Source organism: Marmota flaviventris, chromosome X (assembly GCF_047511675.1).
Source record: "Marmota flaviventris isolate mMarFla1 chromosome X, mMarFla1.hap1, whole genome shotgun sequence".
In the NCBI taxonomy this organism is placed as follows: domain Eukaryota; kingdom Metazoa; phylum Chordata; class Mammalia; order Rodentia; family Sciuridae; genus Marmota; species Marmota flaviventris.
Window position 1 is genome coordinate 87,306,607 of NC_092518.1, and position 8,649 is coordinate 87,315,255.

The 8,649-nt window shown below is 38.5% G+C and overlaps 1 pseudogene; it reads left to right on the plus strand.

The window, feature by feature from the left end:
• Window positions 1-4,340: 4,340 nt before the first annotated feature.
• On the plus strand, window positions 4,341-4,784 carry LOC114090389 (ubiquitin-conjugating enzyme E2 D2 pseudogene; annotated as a pseudogene).
• Window positions 4,785-8,649: the final 3,865 nt, after the last annotated feature.

Here is an 8,649-nt window from a genome sequence, read left to right on the forward strand (position 1 = left end):
TGACCAGTCTAGGTGACTGACAATTGCCTTTTCCTTATTATAATGTCATTTACATCTCATTGAAATTGAGCTTCTTTCATGGGCTTTACTTGGGCTATTATGGGTAATGAGCATGTGTATTGCCAAAATAGTTACATAATTAGGACAGGAAACTAGTAGGTTGAATACAGTTACTCTGGGTGTTTAAAACCCAATTATAGGGATCAAAGAAACACAGGGCCAATTCCTCTTTTGTACGGTCTGTCCACTCTTTCTCACCTTCACTTTGCTTATAGGAGAGTGTACTTTGACTAGAAAGCCAAGTCTAGAAACCCCAGAATCATCTCATGATACTCATGTCTAAAATCATGTTCCTCTAGAACCACTCTTGATACCAAAATCTGTATTAGAGTTCTCCAAAGGGTAAAAAACACAATACAATAGTAGGAGACACATACATAAACACACACTCAGAGAAGTATTAGCCTTTTTGTCTTATTCAGGTATTCAATTGATGGTATTATACCCACCCACATTAGGGAGGACAATCTATTAACTAATTTTTTTGGTATAACTTTAAATCTTATCCAGATATACCCTCAAAGACACTAAATTTTACTCAGTGTCTGCCCACCTCTTTACTCAGTCACATTGACACATATAATTGATCATATAGGGTGAGTAGTATTGTAGCATTGTTATTTGTAATAGGGAATAAAGGTCCTGTTGTAAGTCATGCCTCAAATTCTGAAATTGACTTTCCAATTGAGTAATAGGTTGAGGTTGGGTGAATTTTAGAGGGCATGTGAAATTCATCTGGAAAAAATAAGAGACCCAGAATAGCTAAAGCAATTCTAAGCAGGAAGAGTGAAACAGGTGGTATCGCTATACCAGACCTTAAACTATACTACAGAACAATAGTAACAAAAACAGCATGGTACTGGCACCAAAACAGGATGAATGGATTTAAAAAAGTGACCTTTATACACAATGGAATATTACTCAGCAATAAAAAAGAATAAGATCTTGGCATTTGCAGGGAAATGGATGTCATTAGAGAAGATTATGCTGAGTGAAGTTAGCCAATCCCAAAAAAAGCAAATGCCAAATGTCTTCTCTGATATAAGGGAGGTGACTCAAAATGGAGTTGGGAGGGAGAGCAAGGGAGGAAGATTACCTCTAGATAGGGAATAGGGGTGGGAGGGAAAGGGAGGGAGAAGGGGAATTGTATGGATGGTGAAAGGAGACCCTCATCATTATACAAAATACATGTATGAAGATGTGAATTTGGTGTCAACATACCTTATATATAATCAGAGATATGATATAATGGTGTATTAAGAATCTTAATGCAAAAAATAAACTCTAAATTGTATTAAAAGTATTACTGGATATATATATATATATATATATATATATATATATATATATATATACACACACACACACACACACACAAACACAAACACACACACACACACACACACACACATACACTATAGGTCATTACAGTGAAGGCATAGAAGGAAATGAAAAATAAGATACAGCCAGGCATGGGGTGGCTCATGCTTGTAATCCCAGTGGCTCGGGAGGATAAGGAAGGAGGATCATGAGTTCAAAGCCATCCTCAGCAAAGTCAAGGCACTAAGCAACTCAGTGAGACCCTGTCTCTAAATAAAATACAAAACAGGGCTGGGGATGTGGCTCACTGTTAAATGCCCCTGAATTCAATCCCCAGTACAAAAAATTAAAAAAAAAAAACATATATCACCATGAAATGAATTATGGTAGAAATATGATGTTAAAGACTCTTTTGGTGATATATCAGAACTAAATGGAGAGAATGATTTTGGACATCAGCAGAAAGATAATCTTTGCTTCAAAATGGCAGAACCCTTAGCTTGTATTCACCTATTGTGCTAAAGGATAAATTATAAAAGATTAATTTATACATTTAGGTGAAATTTCCAAGTATTGTATACAATAAGCAGCCTGATTTATACATCCTACTTATAGCAAAATGTGAGAGTGAAAAATAAATTGGGAATCGAACTGTTAAATAATAAGAAAAAAACTGATAAAATAATGATTTTTAAAAATACTCAGCTTGTACAGATGCTCTGGAAATAGGGCAAAGTACAGATAGTTTCTAATTTATGATTCAGCTTACTAGTTTTTGAATTTGTGATTGCGAAAAAGTGACAAACATTCAGAAGGCAGAAATTGTACAACAAATTTAGAAGTTTATTATTTTCTTGAGCTAACAATATGTGGCATGGTACTAGTGAAATGCTGAGCAGTGGCAACAACCCTTGCTTTTATTCAGCCATATGACTAAATTGGGTAAATAACCAATACTCTGCAGTATACTATGTTGCAAATCAATGACATTTTTTATAGGTAAGGTGTATTAAACGCATTTTCAACTTATGATATTTTCAAGTTGCTATGGGTTTATGAATATATAACCCAATCATATATTGAGTAGCATCTGCATACAGCTGCACAATCTTTCATTGAAGAGATTGGGCATGGAACTCATGGATGCAATTAACCATGTCAGTAGAAGCCAAGAATACAGATGGGCTAATCCAGGTTGTATCTATGCAGAAGTTTATTGTGTAATAATATTGATCTTCTTGACCACAATTTTCGAGAATGTTGTCTTAGAAAAAAACACTGCAAGCTTGAACTGAAGGGGACAGAATTAGGACAAAATGAAACAAGGCCATCAGACTTCAGGGATTTGATAGGCAGAATTACTCAGGAAAAAAAAAAAAACATGTGCATCTTTCAAGAAAAAGGAATAATGATCTTAAGGACAAAACCAGATGAGCAGGAAAAGAAGTAGAGTTTGGTAAGGCCTTCTTGGGCCCAGAGAATGGTGTTGAGCAATAGAGTATTGTTTTAAGGACCATGAAAACAAATGGAATGTTCCCTGCTGGGTGTCACATTTGTTTGAGAACAAAGAATCCTTTATGTCTTTCATTTTCACCCTTTCATAGTGAATATGTCTATCCTATGCCAATAGCATTGTAGTGTACAAGCAGATTTGTTTCCTAGTTTCACAAATGGAGATGAATTTTGCCACAATGTGAATGACACTCAAGAGTCTCTCTCATACCTTATTTATATAATTAAAATAATAAGGTTTGAATTTTTTAGTTGATTTTAAGATAAGATTTTGGAATTAGAGTTAATGCTGTAATTAAGAATTAAGGAGATGGTAGAACATGATGAATGTGTTTTGTACATGGTATACATATAAATTTTGGAAGGTAGTGGGAAATTGTACTGAGCTAACAGACTATAGATACAGTATTATATTAGATGTAACCACTATATCAGTGTTAAATTCACTGCTTTTATATGCCAGATAAAGTAATGTTTTCTTTTCCTTTCTTCCTCCCTCATACCATGTCCTGTCAATATTTCTTTAAAGATTAAATTGACTTCAATTCCAAATTGAAATTTTGAAGGCTTTAAATTTTCATAAAATATATTTACCAAAACATTATCAAAGTTACTGTAAAATATATTATCTCAAACTTATAACTGCTAAAGTTGTGTGTACAAGAGACCATCTGTGTTAAGAAATACACATGGAAGTACAGTCCTTAGCATGTGTAGCTTACTCTTAGAGGCAGGCAGAGAGAATAGAGATGAAGATCAAGCCAAAGCAGTAGCAACTGTGTTCAAGGCAGGTGAGCCAAGTGAGAGGAAGGGCACATGCATTAAACTGATTGTACCCATTCTGGAAACTGAGTGGAAGGAAGCGTGCTGTGGCCCATCTAGCCATCCTGGAGATCAAGCAATAGAGCAGAGCCTGGGTGAGCCCCGCAGCAGCCCCCACCTTCCCTTCAAACACCTCAGACCCCGCTCCCTCCCTGCTCCTGTCCCTGCCCCTCCGGAATCACACTGGGCAACACTGCACAGCTCCATCAGGGCTGCCTCTGTGATCTCACAGAGCAGATCCCCTCCTGTTGCCAGGGCACCCCTGTGGGCTTCAGGAGCCAGAGGCAAGCAGGAGGCCGCCCTGAACAGGAGTGTGGGCTACTCAGGGCAGTGGTGTCTTAAGGCATCCTGGCCTCCCTGCAGAGGAAGATTCAGCTCCAAAAAGCACGTCCACAAGGGCCCTGAACCACAGGTGTTCTGCAGAGCCTCAGGTGCAGGGGAGCAACCCTTTCCCTCTCCTGTCTCAGCCCCACTCTAGGCTCCTGATCCGCGTGGCTCAGATCCCTGGACCAGCCCCAGCACCTACAGTCCTGCCATCCGCCCGCTGCTATTCGCACCCCAAGGTCGAGATCTTGGAAGCCCTCCACCAGGCGCCAGCACCAGTGCCAAGCAGTGACTTCCCCACGATGGCTCTGAAGCGCATTCACAAGGAGCTCCTTGACCTGGCTCGTGACCCCCCTGCCCAGTGTTCAGCAGGACCAGTGGGAGATGACATGTTCCGTTGGCAAGCTGCCATCATGGGGCCCAATGACAGTCCCTACCAGGGAGGGGTCTTTTTTCTGTCCATACAGTTTCCATCTGATTATCCCTTCAAACCACCCAGGATCACATTCATCACCCGAATTTACCACCCTAATATCAACAGAAGCGGAAACATTTGTCTAGACATCCTTAGATCTGAGTGGTCACCAGCGCTGACAATCTCTAAAGTGCTGTTGTCTATCTGCTCTATGTTGTGTGACCCTAATCCGGATGATCCTTTGGTTCCTGAAATTGTTAAGATCTATCTAAAGGACAGGAGAAAGTATGACAGAGTCGCTCAAGAGTGGACCAAAAAATATGCCATGTGAATTACAAATATAATGCCAATGCCAAAGTAATAAATCCAAAATTGGCAATTCAATTAATTAGTGGTCTTTTGATTACTTTCTATGGAGTGAGGTCTTCCCTCTGGCCCCATCCTTCTGTACAATTTTCAAGTCTGGGCACAAAGGAAGGGGAGGGGCAGGGTTAGAGAGAGGAGGAGCAGGGAGGAAAGGAATATGGAAGAAGGATGGGGAGGAGGAGGGGAGAGGGGAAAGTGCTAAGTTGGTGGAAGATGTCTGGGGAGTAGGAAAGTGGAGATGCAAGAAAGAATATAAGACCTGTTTTAACTTAGTTTTGACCAAAGACATTTATTGGCTTAGGATTGGGGGGGGGGGAGATGAAGAGGGTTGTGGTTTTGGAATGAGAGAGCATTCCACCTCCACCTACCAGTGGGAAAACTATGGAATCTTATAGAACTAACAACTAGGAAACACTGAGTGAAGTTAGTTAAGCATCCATTTGATTCTGAAGAATTTATGCCTTAAGGTGTTTTGATTTGGATCATCAAGATTAATATTAACCCATATTCTTTATTTGGAGGTCCATGTTCAACTGAAACAAAGATGATGAATTAGGAGTGGCTCTAAATACAATATATTGATTCCATATTTCTACACCTCTCATGGCTTGTATCCCCACCCTTTATCGGGCTTCACCTTTCCCTATCATCTTGGTTGAACATGGCTTCTCTTGACTTACTTACTGGGCTTTGTCTTTTTTTTTTAATTTGTTTAATATTTTTTTTATTTGCTCTTTTTTGTTATACACAACCATAGAGTACTTTTTGACATATTTATACAAACATGAAGTATATTTTATTCTAATTAGGATCCCAGCCTTGTGGTTGCATATGATGTAGAGATTCACTGTAGTTTATTCATATATGTACATAAAAATGTATTTCAGATTCATTCCACTGTCTTCTCACAAGTACCATGTACAGTCTTGAGATTTTACCCAGCTTTCAAGATTACAAGTTAGCTTGTAGGTGGAGGTTAGAAGAATGACAGGGAGTCTTGTGTTAGAAAAAAAAAGCCTTTATTAGTCCTGGCACAACAGGCGGCATGAGTTTTACTGATGTAGGTTCTCCTTGCTCCCCAAAATCCCAAGGGGGAGATGTGTAGCAGACCAGGTGGCTGCTGCACACACAGTGGGTAGCCCCACTCTTTCAAGGAACAGCCAGCAAGTGTGTCCCACCTTTGGTCTGAAAGAGATGTTCAATTAATTTGGTCAGAAAACAAATTTACTTTCTTCCTTGAAGGGCATTTCATCTTCCAAGGCTGTCTGCTGTGCAAATACACCTCAATAAAGCAATTTAAAGAAGAAAATAGTACATTCATTATGGTACTGTCAGGTAGTAGTAATGGGCACTGGAATGCATACCAAAGTCTAAGGTTTACTTTAAGTTACTCAAAGTTTTAAGTTACTTCCAAGGAAGATGAAAACATCCTTACGCAAATCTTGAAGGTAAACAAAAATAAAAGGAGATAATCTGGGGTAAAAAAACATCAAAAAAGAAGGATTTGTAGGACTTACTCCTGATGGGGCCCATAAAGGTCAAGATAAAACTAGGTATCACAACTAAAAAATAATTTTAAAAAATGTTTTAAAATAGTAAAACCATGTGTTACAGCACCATATGTATGCTTCTGTCTCAGAAGGAGGGATTCTTAAGTGGTGCGGGTTCTGTAAGGTAACTTCTGAACACTCACTCACTCCAGTACCCACAATAACATAGAATTAATTTGTAGATGAAGCAGTTACAGCACTGGAGCCTTCTGAGAAACTCAGGTAGTGCAAAGACCTCCTGATCAAACACTGTTTCTTGCAACCAATTCAGAAAGATTTCAAACATGTTGCTCAGAATAATAAGCATGAATTCATTGAAAGAATAGGAGAAGGGAAAGGGGGCAGTCTCAAGGGAGACAGTGGGTCCATAAAAGAGGTGAGGCACAATATGCCTCCTGCACTCTATTTTTGGGGTGATCCCCAATAATCTAGAGAGTCCTGCTCATGTCCACCTCTTGATTTTTGACTGACAGCAGGGTGACATCAGACTTTCAGGTTCTCAGTGGCCATCAGACTTTCAAGTCCTCAATGCCATGGAAACTCTAGATCACCTTGACCCATGCCAACTGGTTTTAATATATATATATATATATATATATATATATATATATATATATATATATACACACACACACACACACACGTGATATAGTTGGACAGAATAACTTTATTTTATTTATTTATTTATTTTTAGGTGATGCTGAGGATCGAACCCAGCACCTTGCACTTGCTAGGTGAGAACTTTACCACTGAACCACAACCACAGCCCCATGTATTCTTAATCATACATCCTTACAGATTTTTTAAAGATATTTTCTTATTTTATTTACATTTATGCAGTGCTGAGAATCAAGCCCAGTGCCTCACACATTCTAGGTAAGCACTTTACTACTGAGCCACAACCTCAGCTCATTTTTACAGATTATATTTTAGGAGGTACTATCCTTATCTTCTAGAATCTGTTCTGTAAAATGGTCACAAAATTCCCTTCCTCCAAAGTAACTTATGTTCCTCTTATCAACATTATATCCTGCCTGCATTTCCTTGCACATAACAGGTAGTTTGCTGAGGAATATTATATATCCAGTCTAGTTAGGCCAGGCAAGGCTGCAGGCAAATTACATAATAAAAGAATTATTATCTTTACCTTGTGTTTCTGCCATCCTCATCTATCTGTCCCCTAGAAAAGCCCTCCTGAGATAACCACCATGACAGTTCTAGAGAGAATCAACTAAGGTCAAAAACTCCACCACCAGACATGAAGGAGGAATTGAACACCTGATTGGCAAAGGCTGCTGAAGGAGGACCTCAGTTCTCAAGGTAAACAACAAACAGTAATAAATGTGGAGATGTCACTGGTCCCTTTGTCATTTTCTGTTTTGGCATGGCTCTCTGCTTGAGTCTTATTCTAATTTCACCCTACTTTTACTTCATTTACAATGTACCTTGACTTAAATAAAATTCTCTTTTACGTGTCTGATTTTAAGTTTTTCTTCATTGGAACACAAGAACTGAGGCTTAGATCTTCAGCTCCTTGCTCTCCTGTGAAGATACTAAACAATACTAAACATTTAATAATCCTCTTTTAACAGCACAAGTTTATATTTCTTTTCAGTTTTACCTTTAACATGTTAACAAGAAAAATCCATAATTAAATAAAGAGCAAGTACATCTGTAAGTAAATTTACATTATTTAATTTTTTAATGTCTTTATTTTATTTATTTTTATGTGGTTCTGAGGATCGAACCAGGGCCCCGCATGTGCTACACGAGCACTCTCCTGCTGAGCCCAAACCCCAGCCCCAATATTATTTTACATTTAAAAATATCTTTGTCAAAGATCAATGTTGTCACAAGTTGTGTAGAAATATTATGTGTGAGAAGTAGAAAGTCTGGTGTTCCTTTTTTCAGAATACAGTATTTCACCTAAAATGTAAAATTAGGATATAAGAAAGGCAGTCAGAGGGAAAATAGATCAGAATGGAAAATTACAAGCAGTTAATTCATACAATTGCACCACAGCCTATGGATGTGGCAGATCCAAAAAGTCTATGCACCTAAATATCCCCTTGACAAACAGGAGGGGGGAAAGGGGTTGGCATAACCAAAACAGATATCAATCTCCCTGTTAAAAAATAGTAACTCAGGTAAAGAAGTAAGATCTCCTTATTCATCAAAATGCATTCACCCCAAGGCTTTCCTGACACAAAAGAAAAAAGGGAGGTGGAAACAATTAAAAATATATTTCTTTAAGTAAGCCAGTGTGAGACAGTATGACCT